This window comes from Nyctibius grandis, chromosome 4, assembly GCF_013368605.1.
Source record: "Nyctibius grandis isolate bNycGra1 chromosome 4, bNycGra1.pri, whole genome shotgun sequence".
NCBI lineage: Eukaryota > Metazoa > Chordata > Aves > Nyctibiiformes > Nyctibiidae > Nyctibius > Nyctibius grandis.
Window position 1 is genome coordinate 83,173,240 of NC_090661.1, and position 22,028 is coordinate 83,195,267.

The window sequence follows — 22,028 nt, forward strand, 5'->3', positions numbered from 1 at the left end:
GAAGGGGAATTTTTGAAGAAAATGAAGCAGCACATGTAAAGCTCCTAGAAATTAACAATCTTTAAAGCTAAGGGAAACAATTGCAGTTACCTCGTCTGACCTAACTTCCCCCATCAATTCTTGACTGAACTAGGACTGAACTTCCTAAACTAATTTATGTTATGAGAGCACATGAGGTTCTGCCAGCTTTTTCCACAAGTGGTTGGTGGGACCCAATTCATCAGCAGAATTTAAGGATTTATATTTGTTTTGTCTCAATCTGCTTTGTAGTTTCCTTGACTTGCTTGGAAACCTTGAGACCCATGAGAAATTTTGAGAGTTCTCAGATGCCGTCAGTTCAGACAATTTGTAAATCCTTACAAATCCTATGATTTGTAAACTATAGGTTTTAGACCAACAACAGACGGGACCTCTGTTTGGTTTTTTTTCTACTACAAATACTTTGAAGTTGACCATCAACCTGGCTGATGATCAGGGCAGTCTAATCTGGAGGTAATGGAGGAGAAAACCACACTGGGCTTTGAAGCAGAGGCCTGAGAAAATCTTAGTTAGTTAAAATGCCACTAAAATTCTCCTATAACTACTTAGACTTCTCACTTTTAGTATACTTTGCTGCAATTTGATATTTAACCTTCCCACCTTACTCTAATCCAAAATGATGTAAGAGGGCGGTTCCTTTGTTTTTTTTTCATTTACACTAATGGAAGGTGACCAGTATTGTAGTACTGGTAATAGATACCAGAACAAATATGGCATCTAATAGCTCCCCAATTTAAAGTTAAATTCAGAGGGTTTTGACCTAAAGCTCAACAAAAACTCCACGGGGATTCCCTATGCAAACACACAGAACACAGCCTTCACGGAGGGTGCAGGCGGAAGGGAGCGACGGCACAGGAAATGGTGCTTGGAGAGCCCTTCTACTCGTCAGTCACAGGCTACTGCGAACCGGGGAGGTTAACACACCATCTAATCATTTGATGGGATTCATATTCTTTCACAAACGAGATGAATAATGCAAGTGTGTTGAATCAAACCAGAGGAAAATTGTTCCTTCTCCAGCTTATTAACTCCTTGTTGTATAACGTACTTGAAATAAGCTTGTTCTGTGGCATTTTAATATGTGGGTGGATGATATTGGTATATGAGTAATTTTAACTGTTACATATGTTTCTCTTTTGTATTTGAATTGAAATTAGAGAGCAAAAAAGTATCTTTTCCACCTGGTTTTGTCCCCTGCTTAATGCAGGCGTGTTCCCTACAATGGGTGTTCTGCAGTTTTTGCCTACTCTGGCTTTGAAAGGCTGCAGTGAGATGGGGCTTAATCTGAAGAAAGGAGCTCGTTACTGGGTTGCATTTCTTGATATTCTAGCTTTATTTCCCATTTTTTCAGTTAATGCTATCACACATTCATATGTGCCCTTGAGGCTGTTCAAAATATTTTCCCTGTTGTTAAGCCTAGAATATCTGTGCATAGCTTTAATTTTTGCCCACTGCTTTTATTCTTACTAAACCAAACTGCATTTTAATTGTGATTTATCTTTAGTCCTCTACAGAAACCCATTTTTGCAATGTAGAATAAGTGCATTTTGAGAACAAAGTCCTTTTTTTTTTTTAAACAGCAGTGAGTGTTCAATCTCAGACCCTTACAGAAATTTCAACAACTTCTGTACGCCCCTTTGAAAGCGCACACCGCTCCCAGATTTTCTGCTCTAACCAAAGGATTCTCCAACTCTCCCATTCCGATTTTGCAGGACCCTCGGAGGATTGCTGCTTTTCAGGACGACGAGCAAGGCCGGGGTCCCGGAGCCCTCTGCTGGGGCTGTTAGAGAAGGCAGGCACACGAAAGCGGCACTCACCGCACTCCGAAACCGCTACGGCCGTGCTCTCCTATTTCATCCGCAGGTGATTACAAATGGGCTTAATTTGAAATCCAAAAGATGTTTCTTTCCGTTGCTCCTGGGAAAACTCATGTTACAATTTCAGAGTCTTGCTGGTAAATTGATCTGCATCTCGAGGTTACAATTAGATTTGTTAGAGCCTTTTTGTCTTTACTATTCCTTGGTAACGAGAAAGTTCTACATGAATATTTCCTTGGTTCTTTTTGTCACGCTTTGCTTCCTCTTATTCACTGCTACGTGTACATCTTATCACGGTTACAAAGGTCTTGTAGTCAAACAACAGACAATTCTGAGGTGGTCTGTGGCAAACGAATCTGTTTTATTCCTGTGTTGTAACTTACTTAGCTTTCTAGTGTTCACAGTATAAAAACTTTTTTTTTTTGATGACAGAAATGAGCAATTTGTCTAAAAATAAATAGCAAAGTACGTGAATAATAAGTAAATGAATAATTTGTCTGTCATCTTTCTGTCAGGGAACTCACTGTGCTTTACATTTGTGTCTTACAATTTTATATACAGTAGGCTGGAGCACAGAAAGATGACAAGTATTTCCAAAAGCCTCAGTATGAGTCTCTGCTAGAACCAGAAAAAAGAATCAGGAATTTGTGTTCCCTGACTCATACTACAGTTAGAAGTGTGCTACTGAGAAGCATTTTTGAGGATGTGAAAAAAACAAAATAATTGGGGAACAAAGGTTTTTTTCAGTCTCTGATTACAACATGTTGAGCAAAGTTAGTCTATAAGCTAGTCTATAAGTGGTGTCTGGAGCTGCTCCTTCGATTTGGTCAACTGTAAAGGAGCAGTGAGAAGATGGTACTGAAGAGGCTTTTGTTCTGCAAAAGGCCCTTGATGCTGTTGTATAGGATGGTGATGTACTTAGGCCTGTGGAAAAAGTAATTCTAAAATTGGTGATTGTTATAGCAAAAAGAACTTCCCAGCTGACAATGTCAGAAGATCCCACAGCTAGGAGGAGCTTTTAGACTGCTAAGTATTTGCACATGGTGAGGACACACATGGTGCAGATCTTGTAAGTGCTGTGTGCTCTATATTGGACAGCTGCTCTGAGCTTCTTGTGGGTGTAGCTAGTTAGAGTTCAGTAACAGGCTGGGTCTTAGTCATTGCGTATGACTCCCACAACACACTTTTTTATTTTTTGGCAAGTATGATACAGGGCTTTCTCAGGACTATTTCTGGCCTTGGACAACAGTCTGCTACCAATGGATGTTGTGGTGTTCTGAAGCAACTGACATTTGCAGCATCAATACTGTTGTGATTTCTTGCATTTTACCTGTGAATGTAGGCCCTGCTGCCAAGAAGAACTTTCTGACCCTAGAATACATAGATATTGCACAGTTTGCCAGGCCAAGGCCAAACTGTTTTAAGTTTAATTTATCGGAAGCTTGTTAGTTTGTCATGTGTATTATAGATAATATACTGACAGGATCTGTTCTTCTGTTGCATTCATATGTGAAAGTCATTTTTGTCTTCTATTTCTTGTAGCAGCCAGCTCAGCCAGAATTCGAGTTAAAAGGCTTTCCCTAATTTAGTGAAATTTTAAGAACTGGAAAATTATGCTACATATCTGGCTATATTTGAACATGTCTCTGAATTTACATAATAAATGCCTGACTTCTGCAGCTGGCAGAACTAAAATATGGAGAGGATCAGAACATGATTTAAGCACTCTGTCTTACTGCTGTCTCTAATTTCTTTTGTTTGGATGTAATGGGAAAAATCTAACTATTTCTGTACTGGAAGGAGCTCAGGACACTCGCGTTTTGATCCTCACCTCGCTCTGTCTTCAGGTATTATCTTCATTTCACAGGTGGACAAAGTAAAGCCAGCAACATTTGACCTTTTTTCCTTGAAACACTTTGAGATCTGCTACTGAAAAGTGTATTAAAAAGCTACACGCTACTTATATAATTATGTAGCTTTTCTTTAACATATCCAACCACTTAATCTCAGGCAGAGAGAAAAGAGGAAACATACTCAGCTGGGATAATGTACCTGCCTGCAGAGCATTCTGATTAAATTATACATCATAAAATTATACTTGAGTAAATCATGTAATAAAAAAAAAATAAGAAAAGAAAAGGATTCTGCCTTCGGGAGTTCCCTCAAGAGCTCCAGGCAATTTATGTCTTTTGGATTCTGATAGCTGTTATTTCTGATATCTGGAAAATATTCCCTGGACGTGCATTCAGTTCCTTGTCTTCTTTTGATGCCCTGCTCTTGGAGGGTTCTGCTTTTTAGATGTGACTGGCTCACAGAAGAAGAGGGAAAACAAGTTTGAAAAATTAGGGTTAGGAGACAAATTCTTCCTGAGCAGCAGTGAATAAAAGTTGCAGTATCTGAGAACAGGCATGGCCTTCGAAGAAATGCTTAGTAATTCCAGTCAGATTTCTGTAGGTACATATTAGTAAAACCACTGTAACAAGTGTAGGGTGGAGGGTGAATGTTGTTAAATAGAACTTGCTGTCTCCTAGTTTGGGCTCTATAGAAACTATCCTCTTCATACAGCACCATCTGGTTAACCAGAAGGGTAAGTTTACTCCCTTTTTTATTTTACTGTACTACTGATTGCTCCCCACGGAATCCTGCAGTTTATTGGAGAAGTGCACTCATTTCCTTGAGGCAGCCCAGTTATTTTGCTTGTTGTCTGAGACCTTGACCTTGACCCTGGTTTTGGGTAGCAGGGGGGCTAAGCCGAGTGCGAAGGGCGGCTGAGCAGAGGAGCAGCGCAGCAGCTCGGCACTAGGTGACACTCTGAGGCCGCAGTAGGAGCCCCGCAGCACGACGGTGGAGACCGTGAGCGGTGCCTCCCGGGGAGCCCCGAGCTCCCTCCAGGGATGTAGGCCCTGCTCCTGCGCCCAGGGAGGCTGACAGAGCAAACAGCCACAGGGTGAATGGGGGGCCACCGGCAGTGGATTCAGCCCCGACGTGAGCCAGGGCCAACAGCAGGTGCTTGGGATAGGAGCTGAACCTCTGGAGTTAGCAAATAATCTCCCAGCTTCAATGGCTTTGTGCACAGGTGTCCTCACTTCTGACCTATTAGCCAGGTGGGCTCAGAAGGAAGGAGGAAAAGCAAGGTGAAAGGGCAGTTATAGCTCACTGGATGGGATTTCAGGAGAGGTTAAGGATGATCTGAAGACCTGTGGCTCTTAGAGTATTTCTGCTGGTACAGTCCCTCTGCAGGTAGGTCTATAAAAGTTTATCATCAATAGAAATGCAGTTAACAATCCCCTTCACTGTTCCCATACATGTCCTAAACATTGTAGCATTGTACTTAGAACCAGACATCAAAACTGTCTATAATCTGACTATAATAATGAGCATGAGTCACAAACCTCAGTGTGGGTTTTGTGCAACTCAGAAAATGCAGGAGTATCTGAAAAAAGGTTTGGCTTGTTGTCAAGATAAAGGCTAGTTGTGGAGTTTGGATTCAGATCAATGCTGAAATGTGAACTGCAGTTTTGATGGGGCAGCATCTTTTCTGGGAAGTGAGTCTGCTTTACTGAACAATTTGAAAGTGAACGCTTTCTGTGGATGACCCAGACTGTACGTCTTTTAAAAAATACTCTCCGTTCATACAATGTAATGTTAGCAACGTGAATGTGTTGCTTCAACATATTGAAGGAGCTTCCTGAATAGAGGTAGTGAAAGCAGAGAAATATATATATATTTATATATATATCTCCTGTTATATGGAAGGATTTACCAATGCAACATCAGAGTTTTGAGTTAACTGTGTGGCTTGCAGTCCTCAGCCTTGAAGGTGAATACATGTCAATCTGGAGGAAACAGGAAGGGATAAATCCTGGTAAAAATCCTAGTCATTGATGCGTATTATTTCTCTTCAATTGCTCGGTATTCCTTCATAATCAGGAATAGTGTGCAATGCATTGCTAAGTGAGTTATATTGGTCTCAAATAGCAGGCTTATAGAGAAAATAAGATCTTTGCTGGTATTGGCTACAGGATTTTTTTAGGCAGGAATGGTAGAGGTACATGTCTCACAGCTGAGTTTTTTGGAGTGCTAACTTCCTGGGGACACTAGCATTGCTTCGGTGGCCTGTAGTAGTCTTGTGCAACCCTCCCACATGAGCTATGATTGGATCCAACCTTGTTATGGTAGAGGGGTGTGTGTGTGGGAATTTGACCTTAATAGAGTTAAGTACTCAAAAAGAATTGCTCTTGGCAATGTGTGGAAGTATAATGCCTTGTCTGGCAGTTTTATTCTCTGTACCAATTGGTCTGTACAAATAATAAATATCTGTTACAGTAAATAGCTGTTTGAGTTAGTTCAAATAGTAGAGGATTGTATTTTTGGTGCTGAAGTTCCTGTATTTGCTCCTTGCTGATCAGTATAAACATCTGTTACATGAGGGTCATAAACCTTCCTAGTGAAACAATAGCCAGCATGGGCTAGAAATTTCGTGGCACTTCAGTAGCCTGGCAAAATGGTTTCTAGTAAGAAGTAACAGAAAGAAATATTCTATCTCTCCTGCCACCGCCTACCTTCTGGAAAAATTACCTTCTAGCAGAGTGATTGTTAAGTAATGTATAGAAAGCTCATATGTACTTTTCTGTGTATCTATGAGTATGTGAAGGTATACTGTCCTATACAATATATAGTCTAACCCTACTAGGTAATCTATTTGGGGTCCCCTCGGTGTGTGAACTAAAGCCTCTGTACTTATCTAAGGCAGGATGTTGGGTCGGTTTCTGTTTTCGATAACTTGAATTTAAATGCAGAAGTGACTACTTTGAAGGAGAGCATTCTCAGGTATTAAGGAAGGAGTTTGGTCTTTCGTATTTAAATTACACTGCCATTGCACACACACTCTTTTATCCATGAAGCCACCTAAGTCCTAATCCGGAATTTTAAGGTTTTCTGTTGGCAACATCCATCTTCTGTGGCCCTCCTCATATTAGCATTGATCTACAGGGGAAACAGAGAACACGGCTGTGTTGTTATATACCCGGCTGCAATTTCTGTTCTAGTGATTGAGTGTACATACAGAAATTTTGAAACATGGCCATTCTAACTTATTTTGTCTTCCTGTCAATAGCATGGCACTTGTCCAAATTATGGATCGATATCAGCTGATCTTTTTATGTTAAACTGTAATGAAGTTGCCTCTCTTACTGGAGATGTGATCTTGCTTCAGGCAGTGCTTTTAACTGAGAACTTTTGGAATGGAAATGGGGGAGAGGGGAAACAAAAGTGGAGGAAAGATATGGGGAGGAATGAGCAAAAGCCAGGGAGGAGAATAGCAGCAGAAAAAGAAAGAGGTAGGAACAGAGGAAGAGGGATTGGGTTATGAAGAGAACTGGCTTGTTAGGACCTGTACTAGCATGGGTAAAAACTGTAGGCCTCTACTCTGTTGTTTGAAGTACTGTCAAAAAGCCAGTGGCAGACACTGGGAGTGAAAGCCTGTCTCTCTTGAAATCTCAGGCATTACCTTTAAATTCTATTTGTGGTTGCTTCACTCTCATACAGTTTGTGAAATCAAATAATTTAAAGAACAGAGGAAAAATGGGATGAGGCAAGGAGTAAAGAATGAGAGATGTAAAAGGGGTATTAGATCAGCCGTTCTTTCCCTTGCAGGGAAGCAGTACAGGATCATCTCTACAGTGACTTCTCCCGGTTTTTATCTAGCTCTGAAGAGTTTCAGGGTATCAGTGTTGTGCGCTGGCTGTAGCACAGAGTAGATGAATGCCTATCATTTCATAGTGCTGCCTCTGTTTTTACTTTAATCTTATTTCACTTTCTTGGACAAAATGTAGAGGGGAACTTTTGTAATCCCATTTCTAAGGATTTGTTTGTGGAAGAAAGGTTTGTGGAAGAAAGAGATGGTGTGTCAGGCTTTTAGAAGAAGAGTCTGTGGGGGACTATATTAATTTTCTTTTGTCGTGAAGAACAGCAAAGAGGGGAACTCGGTGGGTATGGAACTGATAGTCAATGGCTGAAGTTAACACACTCTCTTTTCTAGGAGCAAAGTGATGCTGATATTTTGGTATTTTTTGTGAGTCTTTTAAGAATAAGTTGGTTTCTTTCGTGGCCTCTCCTACAGCTGTCTCTGAGCCACTCCCTGTTGCATCTCAGTTTTGGTTGTTATGGATATGTGCAAGCTGGAGAACACAGAAATACTTCAACGTCCAAGTGTGTGTCTTTGTCCCATGTGGGAAGGGAGGGGTGAGGCCTGATCATACACCAGTTGCCCCTAGTTTCTCTGCAGAGGCAGGTAGGCACACCAACAGGGAGGGAGCTGTGGGGCATGCTAGCCTGGTTCCTGAGCTGGCTGACAGGAGGATGGGGAGCCGGGGGGGCATTGCAGCAAGAACCTCTTGCTCAGAGTAAATGCAGCCAGTCTTGCATTCCAGCTCTCCTCTACAGAGTACGTGGAGTTCTCTGGGGGTATTCTTCCACTGAGTCTCCTTTGGTGTGCAGTCCCAACCAGCTAGAGCTTTACTTTTATATATAATTGTATGTAAAAGATTGTTAGTTTCTTACATAGTTTCAACTTTCTCTTCCTCTTATCTTGATCTCATTCAGCCATACAAAGCAGGGTAGGAAAAATAGCAGAACACATCCATACAGGTATGTATCACTTTTTATCTGCAAGGGTCTCCTCTAATACCTTTTCCTTTCATTATCTTACCCTCCTGCTTTAGAAGGATATTTCACTGCTGTTTTGTCTTGGTACTTCCACAATTTGCTTGCTGAACTATATGAAAGTAGTAGTAGAAGAAAAATTCTGAAGCATCTTACCCCATAGTGCATAGACATGTACAGAGTCTGCAATAAAAAGAGAGGGAATCTTTTTATGAAAGCAACCCTCGAACTGGAGTTATCCAAGAGCTCTGCTTGATTAAGGGTATTTGTAGGAGGCTTAAGCTTTTTTCCTATTATTATTCTTACTTCATGGTAGCATCTAGAATGACCCATGCAAGCACAGATTTGAAAAACATATAATCAGATCTTTGTAAGACTTGAAAATGTTTGCGTAGGGCAGATAGAAAAACCGAGATAAGTAAGGGATATCAAGGAACAAAGCAAATGGTTTGTTTACGGTCAGATAACTGTAGCTGAGTTTGGAATTGAATTTATATTGCATGGTCTCATATGGATACCTTTAATCGCAGGGATATTCTTTCCTTCTTGGAGCCTTAAGCAAAGAATACCTAAGCAAGACTAAATATCAAAATATTTTAAATATCTCAAGAAACTTTCCTGGGTTTTAGTGCCTTGGTAAGTGAGGGCAGTGTTATTGCAGTTCTGCAGGTGAAGTACTGAGGTACAAAGACAATAATGGTATTTGTGGAGTGGTACAACAAAATTATTGTAACTGTGAATGGGAAAGCCCTAAATTCTGATAAATCATTCCTTCTTGAGCAAGAATGAGAAACTAAAATTGTGAGCACTTTTTATGAAGTACAATGAGAGAAAACCTCGACCATTGGTTTGGGTCTGTGGAGAGAATTTAAGTTTTTTTTATGATCTTAAACTGTCAAATGGAAATCAAGAGCTTTTTTTAAAAAAGCTTAGTATTGGGAATAATTTTGAATGTGAAAACTGGAACTTTTCATACAAATTTAAAAATATTTTTCATACACATTTTTTAATTAGTGTGGTTTGTCAAAATTGGTTGTGCTCTGAAAAAAGTTTTGTTGTGCTGAATCTACATTTTCAGCACATGTAAGAAAATCCAAGGAGCTATAGTTCCTGGCAATGAAGGTATGGGGAAGCCACAACTTTTGCAGCTAGGTCTTTTGCAACCTATATTACTGCTTTAATCACCTTAGTAATGTAGGGGAAAAAAAATTAAGACTTGTGCCTAGCTCTTCAGAGTTTGATAATCTGTTGGTGTAAATCAGCATTGCTGCACCAAGGCCAGCGAGGTCTGGCTGACAATCTGCTCATAACTGTGCCAACGAGCTGCATTTTATTTTTTTAAAAAAGAAGAGCACAGAAAATCATATATAAGTTAATATGTTGTACTGACAGGAGACAGTATTTTCCTCAAAGCTGGGAAGGAAGGTAGAAGAGGCAGAACCAAAGCTGGAAGATGTGCCAAAAAGAACCCCAAACCCAACAAAGAAGTAACTCACTCTTGCCACTAAAATCTTGTTTTAGGCGACCCAACATCAGTCACAAAGCAGATGCTGGCAATGCTCCTGCTCAGCAGGAGACTATAGACATATGTCCAGAGTCCCACGCTTTTATGTGACTATTTACACAAGCGCAAAGTAAGTGGAAGTGGTTATCCCTGTTAACTGGTACTCATCGGTACACAGGTTCCACTTGATTTGCTTTGGTGTCAGGGGCAGCAGGGCAGGAGTGAGCGAAGCTTAGAAGATTCAGCCCAAGGAAAAACAGATTATTGGATGTTGAAGTAGGATATTTCCAGTAACTGATCTGTTGATTTGCTTGCAGCACCAAAAAAGTGGAGGATATGGAGCAAGGGGGAGGAGAATTCTTTTAGTTTAAAACAAGCATTTTTTTCCTTTTTCCTGAAATGTTTACAATTTGTGTCATTTTTTTAAAAAAAAGTAAAATTGAACTAAATTTTAAGAAAGCATTACAGCTTTGAGTTTAAAGGGGTATACATTTCATATTCAGAATATCAAATTGAATGATTTGGTTTCTCAGAAAATGAATTCTTATAGGCTCAAATAAATAGACAGTTTTGAAAGAAATTTGCGGTCAATGTAAATCTGCATTTTAAGTTCTTGCTCAGTCACTCCATCTGAGACAAAAAAGTTCTTTGTTCTACATCTTCTGTGTTTTATTTCTGAACTGTTTCATATATAGAATACATGTCAGCTTGGACGATTGCATGCAGCTTGAATAAAGACAGATGGTGAAACTAGAGAGGGGTAAACTCAGTTGTAGTGTCTAACTTTACTGATAGTAAAAGAATTACACCAATGAATTTGCCCCACTACTTTGGAAATTAGAAGTCAGACATAATAGCAAGTGTAAAAACAAGAGGGGCAGTCATGACTGTGGGAGCATTGTATGGGAAGAGTTGTGTGCATTACAAGGGAACAAAAATGATAGAATTGTAGTTCAGGGTCTTATCTGTCTTCTATTAGCAGACAGGTTAACATAACTGGTTTAAACCCATTCCTGGTAAAATTCAGTTAATTCCACTGGATTTACACCAGACATGAATTTATTCTTCAGTTTCATAGTTTTCAAGCTCAGAAGGACTATTAGCTTGTATACTGTGGCCTGCCCATACCACAGGCTGTAGAATTTCACCCAGTTATTCAGGATCAAACCTAGCAACTGTTATGTTTTGAAAAAAGGCATCTTTCTGCACTGAAAAGTCTCAAGAAATGGAGGAAGTGCTGTTAGAAGCTTGCTCCAGTGATCAATTGTTCTTTTTCTTGAACAAGGCTGAGACTTTGGTTCTGTTCCTAATTGTGTGTCAGTCAGGCTTCCTCTCTGTGTCTTAATTTCTCTGCCTATGGCTTGGAGATAGGATATTTAATCTCATCTGGAAGTAAACTTAAAATCTACAGCAGAAGACTGATAAATGTGAATAAAATATCACTTTTGAGATTGTAGTCAGCTCTCTCCTCTACCCTTTTTGTTCTTCTGCATTTCTCATTTTACTTTTCCCATCCATAGGCCTCTGATATTTTCACTGAAGGCCGTAAATGATATGCTGACCTTCTACTGTCTTCTGATTGTATCTACTAAATTTTTTTCTACATTTTCTTAAAGAAAAATACAAATTAAAACAATTTTTGAGAAAACCGCATACATTCGAATAGAGCAAATATCAAGTTAGCCTTCCATTTGTTCATAATACAGCACTTTGAGATCATGTTTTGTTGCTGTTATTTATGTAGCTGTGTAATGAGGTTCACAAGGTTTTTTTGTTCCATGTTACATTTCAGCTTTTTTTTAGTAATGACTGTAGCAAATCTGTCTGCCGTGGATCTCATAGGTGTGCCACTTCAACTTTTGGGATAATCATGGCGATGCTGAAGTTGGAATTCGGATTTTGTGTCTCAAAACATATGGTTTCAAGTGCCCAGAGACCGTGATATATAAGGCTGGTCTTATGTTTCTACCCAGGAGATCTTGTGGCCTGTTACCCAGGGCCTTGGTTCTGGATTGTTTCCTGTTTCGAATTGGACATTTGTAGCTCTTGGTGCCAGTATAAAAGAGAACTGACTGATGTTTTCCTTGTTGATAAGTTTTAGGGATAGAAACTGACAGCTGGAGGCTCTGTAAAGAAAGGACCCATAACCAAATGGACCCATGGGATACAGGCACTTCATTAGAGTTCAATATTATAGTGACAGGTACCTTAGAAGTGAGATCTAAAGATTAGATTATACGGCAAATGCAGGCCCCAGTCTCCAAGTGTGATTTGCTGTCAGTAATGGCGTCATGGGCATGAATGTCTTGAGCAACATATACATCACTGACAGGAAAGGCTCAGGAAGAGGGTGCAACCTCTCTGCTTCTTATCTTGGTTTGGCATTTTATTAGATGCCAGGATCAGTTTAGTCCCTATTGTTTCCACAAACAATATGAGGCTCTTGCCTGCAGACTGCTTTGCTAAGTGTTGGTCCCTCTCAAGCCCTACCAACAAGGGCTCTGTAGTTGCTCTTGCTCCCCGGTTATTTGCCAACCAAGAGATACCACACGATCACTGTTGTCATTGCCTCTGTAGGTCTTAGAGATTGCTAATGGTTGCCATTTTCCCCATACCTTCTTGGTGCTTTTCCTGTTCCCTCTACTGCTGATAATCCTACATCCCCCTCTCCTGCTCTTGACGGTTTGGAAAGCCTTGGTCCTGGGGGCTTGTCCTGCCTCTCCAGCGTTCCCCTTGCCTGATGCTGCCCTGTTGCAGCCTTGGTCCTGGGGGCTTGTCCGGCCTCTCCAGCGTTCCCCTTGCCTGATGCTGCCCTGTTGCAGCCTTGGTCCCCAGGGGCTTGTGTGTCCTGCCTCTCCAGCGTTTGCCTTGCCTGGTGCAGCATTCAAGCGACACCTTAATAAAAAGCTTTCCTCTCTTATCTCCTCTCTGCTGCTGTGCCACTGGGCTGGGGATCGGGTTCCCATCTCTTTCACACGCACACCTGGTCATAAAACACTGGGTTTGTTTTTAACCTCAAACCAGGGAGCTTTAATTAAAGAGACAGTGACCTCTTTTATGAGTTTGCTCGCATAGGGTTTCAGGGCTATTGTCACATACAGCTCACATAACAGAGCACCATTGCACAAAGCTCCATTTACACATCCTTCCCCGGCTTTTTTCCTCTCCTCTTTTTGTTTTCCAAACGCAGAAGGAGGTTGTTTTCTTGTTTACCCCTAGGCGAAGTTGTCTCTCATGTTAGTAGCCTATGGCTAGCAGTCTCTTTGAAGAGAACCTGCCTTTCTTACTAACAAAACATAGATGTCATTAGACTTGGAGAAATGTTATTCTTTAATCTATGCAGGAAATAACCTTCTTCCCCCTAAATTTGCTGGATATGAATGACTAGTTAAAACGGATCTCACACTCTGCTCTGTTCTCCTTAGCTAGTTCTTATACCTGTATAATGGAATTTGTGTGTTTCTTATGACAAATACTTCTCAGTATTCACTGCTGTATTTACCTGTATTCATTAATTTTCAGGTGCAATAAGTAGTCAATAGCAACAAATAGAATTTTTTATATATACTCAAGAATTATATCTGCAGGGACAGGCAGCAAAACTTGTCCACAGTTTTACACAGAATAGTTTACATGTAATTTACAGGAGAATGTTCACTGACCCATGTATTCCCATGTACGTATATTCAAAGATACACAAACAGAAAGACACACAGGAGCATGTATGCAGACCAGAACTTATTTGGGGTATGCAGACTTCTAAAAAAGGCATGCATGCACAGAAGGGACACAGCTGGGACACAGAGACAAGCAACCACATAATTGATGGAATACAGAAGCACACACAGAGGATACACACATGGAAGAAGAAAAATGCATGTGGAAGAGTGTAGGTGCCTCTAGAGAATGCCCTGTATGTAGACCTTCAGAAGCAGGTACAAGGATAAGTCTACAGGAAAACATGTATGTAGAAACTTACATATGCCCAGTAATTGCGTAAGTCATGTATGTTACTGTGGGCACATACAGAATGTTCAGGTGCTGGAACTTTCACTGAATTGTGCAAGGTCTTTGCTTTCAATGGCATTGCTTTCAGTGCAAGCTCACTAATATGAAAAAAATTACATGGTTTAGCTGCAAAGATTGTAGATATGAGAACACATGCCCTTACGTATACAGATATTCAGATATATATTGATGCAAATACAGATATTTTTTTTTTTTACTTAATATATACAGATTTGCCTAGACACAAATATACCACACACACAGACCCTTAGACACACACAGATATACCCACGTCTATGTTCATTGAGAGAGACTCACTCAATATCTGTGTATGTGTGTGTTGGGAGAGGGTCATAACCTCCTCCATTCTTCTCCTGAAGGGGTTTGGATAATGAAGGGAAAAGAAATGAGGCCTGGGGCTAATTTGTAGTGGCATTTCCTGGCCTCTCTTCTGCCAATGAAGCTCCGTTTCATCTTTAGCCTTATCAATTCTGCAGTCATGTGGCTTTCCGCTTGGACGCCTCTGTCTCTTCACCCTCCTCCCCAATCTCCGATGCTAATGGAAACTTCGTTAATGCCATTAATCTGCTGACCGGGACAAGTCAAAAACATATCCACACAATCCGAGCCAGGGCTGCAAGTGTCCTGGGGCTGCCAAACAGAGGCACCCCCTGTGTTCACTGCATTCCTGAAAGAACTTCATATTGATTTATTTCTTTCTTTCCTTCTCTGCTTTCTTCCTTGACAACATTGCATCCTTCAGAACAGGCACCAAGTAGATGGCCTTTTCTTCCTAATCCCCCGTAACGATATTTCTGCAAGAATCCTCTCCCTACCCTTTCCCTGGCTGCAGTGCTAGTACCTTCTTTCAGTGCCCCCTCATGGCAGCCTTTTTTCTTGTACTGTCTTTGGTGTCAGACTTGTAACTGGTATTTTTTCCTTTTGCCTAGTAGAATTTCATAACTAACCAAATGTTGTGAGAACCTGCCTGAACTGGGCTAAAATAGAGAGCATTCCACTGTAGCTTGATATTAGCTGACGGGATACAGGCAAGTGTTTCATTATCCAACCACTGTTGTTGATTGTGCTGTTGCCAACCGTTCTCTACTTGAAGGGCTGTGCTGTTGGGATGCCCTGTCTTCTGAAATGTTCTGAGCTCCCCTAAATCACTTTTGGGGAGCGAAAACATATCATTGTTTTGCATTTTACTCGTGTGCTGGGTTTTGTAATGCTTCACCATTGCCTTCTATCACAAATGAGTATATTTTTTGGTAAGGTGCCATTCTCTTAGCTATGACTTCACCTTTCCCTGCCAGTGCAGCACACCTGCAGAAACTCGCGGCTCTGAGCGATGACTCACTGTCTCTTTATGCCATAGGATTGTCCAGTGGCTGAGCATGTGGAAGTTCCACATGTCAGGATTATGCTGGCTGAGGTCTCACTGTGAAGAGAAAATAGACTCCATTTGATACTTGTTTTAGGAGAAATTTTCCATGATAATCAGAGTTCATAGCCAGCTCTTGAGAATGTCAGGATGTTGAGTGATCTGTATTTGATCTAGGAATCTTTGTATACATAAATGAAATAGTGTCAGTGGAGGAGGAAAAGACAGCTAGGAAAGGCATGCCGTCAGAGTTGTGACATATGGATATGTTTAGAAAAAAAGCATCAAATTGATGAAAACAAGGAGAGAAGTTGGCGGATCAGCATGAGCTTTGATGATGTCAGGCTAAATCTGGAATGATATGGGCCATGACAGAAGGCTGAGCCTTAGTTGCCACCTTCACACAGACATCACAGTAAAAAGAGATTGTTTTACAAAGAGAGAAGACAAAGAAGTTTCAAGTTCTTCAGTCCTGGCAGGGGTTGAAGTCAAAAGTTCATCCTCATGTAGTTTTGGGCACAGAGAATGTTTGTCACTTCCCACCAACCGGGAGATGCTTCACTGAACAGAGCATCTTCCCTCTCTGGCCATTTTTGGGACGAGACATACTTTTTCATCTTCAGGGAAGATGAATGCATGGCATTATCTGATATAGTAGGATTCACACTGATTGGTGGCATGCTTGTTTTTTGGGCATCACTGAAGGAGAGGGGTGGGGAAAAAAAGGAAGAGAGTGTGTAACATCTTGGTGTAAAAGAAAAAAGGCAGCTGAGATACTCAGTGCCCCAAAATTCTCATTTAGATGAGTGGGGCAGTATCTGTAAACCTAAGACCAGTACCTGCTGGAACATTTTCAGAGCCTCAGTGAAAGCAGAGAACGAAAATCAAATACTTGTAGCCGTAGCAAGTATCAGCTCATACAAGAACACTCATTTTGGTTCATCTGTTAATTTTGCCTTCCCTTCTTCATACCCTGTGACTGGGGATTTGAAATGGAAAAGTGCTTGGGGGGGGTGGGGGGGGGGAAATAAAGTGCTAATAGTGAAAAGTAGTGCCCTGGGAGACGCTGGTAGGAGGTTTTTAGTGTCTTTTTACCGAGCATGCCTTAAGGAAGCTGCCAGTACCTAAGTGAATTTTTTACCTGGCATAGTACAGCAATAATACAAAGCCGGTGATGCTGCAGTGGTTGTCGTGTGCTAATCCTGGAGTCTATGCCACATGCACGGAGGGAATGATTGTGCCTCACTGTCCTGTAGTAGATCCATTACTAGGAAAAAGATCTTCAAGGGAGTGAGTAGTTTGTGTGCACCAAGCTGCTCCGTTCCAGGGTGCACCTTAATATAGAGACAGAAACTAAGCCCTATCCTTGATATAACATTAGCCTATCCAGTGACCTCAGCAAGTTGTTTCATCTCTTTGTTTGTCTAGACTTTGCCTGTTTAGTCCACTCATATCACAAACTTCTTGAGTAAGAAGTGTTTCTTCCTATGTGTGCATCCAGCAAGGGAGATGGTCCTCATCTTGGCTAAAGTCTTCCAATACTACAGTAATATAACAATCTATGCCTCCATAGGGCAGGAATTGTGCATTGGACTGAGAAGTAAAAGGTGCTTTGGGCTTCTGACTGGTGCCAAAAAATAAATCAATTCAGCAAAGCCTGCATTAGCTACCCCGGGTACTGGGAGCATCCCAGCTGTGGCAGCGTAGAGCCTATCAAGGTTAAATTTGGATCATGTCAGAAAGCAGCCTTCATGCTGGGAAAGAAGTTTAAAATGTCAGTGCTGTATGTCTTTGAACGATTCCTATTTGAATGCCACTGTTATGCACAAAACTTCTGCTGCCCACTGGTTGGTATGCTCTGGCCCATCTTTTGCTCAATCTTTTCTAACTGCTAGCCTCACAGGAGCTGTCATACTGCTTTGCAGATTCTGCCCAGCTTCCATTTTGCCATGGGAAATGTTCCAAAAGAGGTGGTGAATGCAGTTTTTCAGTGACACAATATTTTGTTGCAGTGATGATGCTCTAAAGATACAGAGTAGATAAAGTTTGTAGGTTGAAATAATGTCAATATATCCATTGGTCTAAAAAAACAGGCTTTTTTTGTACCTTGTCCTGTTTTCTTTATTACAAGATTTAAAAAAATTTTTTTTTAAACAAAGTCTGTGGGGTGGTACTCAGGCAATGTAGCTGTTGTTTCTGATTCTGTTACAAATGTGCAGTTTGATCATGAGAAGGTGTACTCTCTTTGCATTACCCAAATGTAAAGTGAGGAAGACAACAATTCCTTCTCGCATTCTTTTCTGTCTTGTCTAACGTAGACTTGCCCAGCGCAGCGTGCCTTTCTAGTCAGTGAGCCACAGCCTGGGTTGATGAGCTTCTCTTGTCTCAGTTAGGCTTCTGCGTTTAGATCCAAAGGCTGGAAACCCGTCCATATTCAAACATCTCTTTAGCTTATCTTTTAACTGCATATGCGTAGTACTTGGTGCATTGTGATGTTGGTATGCTTCTGTATCAGTGAGGGATAAACAAAATGTAGTGTTGTAGCGCTCTCTCCTTTCTGTCTACCTTTATAGTACTACTATCTTTGCTTTTGTCTTGTTATAAATTTGATTTCATTCTACTGGTAAGTGTCCTGTGAGTAATCCTTAAGCTTTCCTGGGGGAAAAAAATCAATATTTTGATGAGTACAGCTGTTTCTGGTGGTAACTGCAGCAGAGAGCTGAAGGCTTTGTTGCTCTAAATTCAACAATGATGGAACAAAATCTGGGGAGTGGCCTTGCCTAGAAACATTTGGGCCTACCATAGAATCATGGAATGGTTTGGGTTGGAAGGGACCTTGAAGATCATCTAGTTCCACCCCCCCTACCAGTTTGTGGCAAGTGAAAATTGATGTGACTCATCACAAAATGTAGTAGATTTAGAAATTCCCACAAACACAAATGAATCCATGTTTTAAAATCCATGCAGTCAGCAAGGGAAGAAACTTCTTTGCTCAATGAAAGCACAGTAAAAAGTAATACATGCAGAGTTTATTTAATTCAAAGATGCCAGGCTCATTAGACAACCAATGACAGAACATGATTCTGCCTCTGATTAGTATGTAAGGATCATGCTTACTGCTTTCAAAATACAGTCACTTCTAGGATGGGATGTTGGAGATGTTGAACTTTAAAAAATCCCCACAAACCATGGGGGGTGAATTAGCACAGGAAAAATAGAAGAGAAAGGATACAACAGAGAGAAAAGAGTCATCATCCTTACAGCCCTTGCCAAAAAGAAGAGTCTTGTAAAGTCTTGCAACAAAAATGTTACAAGAACCTCTGGTTACAGTCTTAGTGGAAAGTCTTTAAGTCCTGCAGCATGGTGCCTCCTACCACCAATTGGAGACACCAGCTCACCACTTCAGCAGCACTGCTGTGCACAGCACAGCTCTTTGGAGGATTATGAAGCAATGAGCCAGCCAGTCTTACTGTGCTTATGAGAACTGGCAGGATCACAGCACAAATGACTCCAAACCACTTTGCTTGGCCTGTAGGTGTTAAAATGGGGGCAAAATCCTGCCCACTGTTTCCCCAGAAGGGTAATAGGTGAATGCCATTGACTTGAAAAGGAACAGGTTTATGCCCTGTTTTTGCAGTAGGTGCAGGGAACTGGTGGTCCTTGTTTCCAAGAACTTGTGAAAGCTGTTTAGTTTCATGTAAGAAAGCTGACCAAATTGGGTACCGAGTGCTTAGAAGTGCAGTAGAAATCTTTACCCTGAAAAGCCTATAGCCTAAACTGTTGGTTTTTGAATCTGATTCATGAAGCCATGGTAGGCAATCTGCACTGACTCTATCATATCCCCTTCAACTGCAGCATTCACCAGCTCATCAGTTCCTGTGGCTGTGCTGGAATGTAAGGATAACGTTTAAGAGCTATCAGTCTATTAGTCCAAATGCTTAGGAACTACTAGTTTAAACAGGCAAAGGAGGTGTTGTTAAATGTGTTTTACAGAGTGTATAAATGTCCTGGTTAGATCACAATTCATGTTTAATTTTTCTGCCTCACACATGAACTCATCTACTCACTGAAACTTCAGCTGATATCCTCTTCAGAGGCACATCTCTTTTGTGGATGGGCCTGAAGAGAATTTATGAAAAGAAATGTTTCTTTGCAGTACTGACAGAAGAGCTATAAGAGAAGCTGGAGGTTGGCACTGTAGCAACTGCTGCTCTAGGGTACTATTCTGGGCTTTGGTGCTAACAAGGTACAAACATGCTTTTCTTTTTTCTTGTTGCTCCTTATACCACAGCTGAGGAGTTGGCACCTTCTCTGTTCTGCTAAATTCCATCTAGCTTGAGTTGCTGAAAGCCACTGTGGTTTGTAGTTTGGTTGCCTATATGAAATAAATGTGCTGGTCTCAACCAATTTCCTCAAACAACCGTATGGGTGACAATAATGGTAACTTAGTTTTTTATTTCAGGTTCTTCTGAAGTGGGGTCATGAAGGAGGGTTTGTCCTATTGCTGCTCTTATTATCTCTCTAAAGGATAGAGGAGGATCAGGACTTGGGATAAAGTCCTAAGATTGACCTCCATGTCCGGAGCTCCAGCCTGACCTTAAATCCACACAGAGAACCAGACACTTTGTGATGTGAGTCTGGGCTTTGCTTTTCATCTGACAGAGCAGCCATTTAGGAATCAGCACTCTGTTTGCCCTACTTACCCCTGTACTAGCTTCTAACACAGGAAAGCTGTTGGCACAGGCACCAGACTGTCACTTTTGTGCCCGAGGGAGGAAAGAGAGGAGTCCTCACCCCATCTTCCTTTTCAGACAGTCTCCAGGAGTTTTGGAAGGAGCTTTTTACAAGCCCTCTTCTATTGTTGGCCAGGAGACAAAGGACGGAGGAGCTGGATTTAAGCATAATGACGTGAGCTCCTCCATGCAGAAAAACCCAGCTGAGGGACCCCCCCTGCTCCGTACACACACAAAAAAAGGAAGAAAGGGGGAGAAAATCTTTGAAAATAACTAATTAAAGTTGTTTTAGCCTCTCTCTCGCCCCTCCAAGGGCGCCTAATCTCACAGGGGGCAGAGAGGCAAGAGGAACAATGAGAACCATCCCCCCCTTCTCTACACCCCACCTCCTGGTCTCTGAGGTTTTAAAACAAGAGGCCACTTTAAGTTAATGAGCTATCAGCTGACTGGGAGAAGTCTCTAATGAAGCCTGATGTTCACACATTCCCCGGCTTGCTGAATAGGCCTCTGCCAACCCCATAACTGTCAGAAAGTTTCATTCATAAAATCCACATGCTGGGGGTGGTGGTGATGGGGGCAGGGAGGGAGCTGGGTGGAGATGGAAGCAGGGGAGTGTGGGGTGGAGGTCTCCATATGGAGCAGTCAGCCACAGAGGCCAAATAGGAACATGCATGGATGAGAATGCCAGGCTGGAGGATCCCAGGGACCCAACTCCACTCTCCATTGTCTGGCTAGTAATTAGGAAGATCCTCCAAATGGTTCTGGAGGACACTGAAGGCTGTGGGGATAATTAGTGAAGATTTGGAGGATGTTCCAGCTGTTATGTCACCAGTTTTGCTAGGGCCACAGGGGCAGGTGATGGGGGGATGAAGCCGAGGAGTCATTCTGGGGCTTTGCTGTGTTGGCCATGCTTTGCTGAACCTCATGTCTCCTGACAGGACTTTAGGAGCTGTGTTTGTGGGGGTCATTGGGGGAAGAACAGCGGGAGCACAGGAAAAATTCTGGAGGAAAAGGTATAATATTGGGGGAGGAAGGAGAGGTCCTGTTTACTTTAACATAAATAAACTTAGTGGTGGTGATGTGTGCTGGAGCTAATTCTCCTTGGATGGTGCACATGCTTTTGGTAAGAGCAAAGGTGCAGATACAGCCTGTGTTTTCCTACAAGGGCTGGACTATTGTGGTTTGAGCAGTGAATCAGCCTGCAAGTTTTGACAGAAGACACTTTCCAGGTCTTTCCTGAAGTTCTGAGCAGCATTATCAAGCCTAGATTTCTTTTGGGGAGTTGTTGGATCTAATGGCACGAGCACAGGAATAAGATCTTAGAGTACTGGACTTCTGTCTCTCTCTTTGAAACTTGCTTCTATGGTGTGTTTGTTTAATCAGTTACAAAAAAATAAGGCTATACAACTCAAGGCAGGAAATTTACTGAAGGTGATGGGCACTCTTTTGGTCCTTCCCAATCCACAAGTCAGTATGCTGCAGCAGGACCAGGGCATAATTGTTAAGTGTCACTTAAATTTCAGTCATGCCAAAAGGCACAGTTAAATGAGAGACAGTCTCTGCTTTGGGGAGCTTACAGTGTAAATACACAATTCAGATTGAATAGAAAAAAACCACTTAAGAGTCTTATTAAAAAAACACTGGAATAATAGTAGGATGACACACCGAACAGCATGTGCAGGGGGCATAGGTGGTGTTAAGAGCATTGGATTCTGTGAAAAGATGAGTATGTTGGGAAAGCAGCTGCCTTTAGAGTTTTCTATGGACTGGAGTACTAAAATGTGTCCTGAGTCAATGCCATAACATTCTATTCAATAAAACCTCTCACCTCCCATCTATTTTGTGCTATCACTGAAATTTCACTAGAGTAGTGTGAGGAA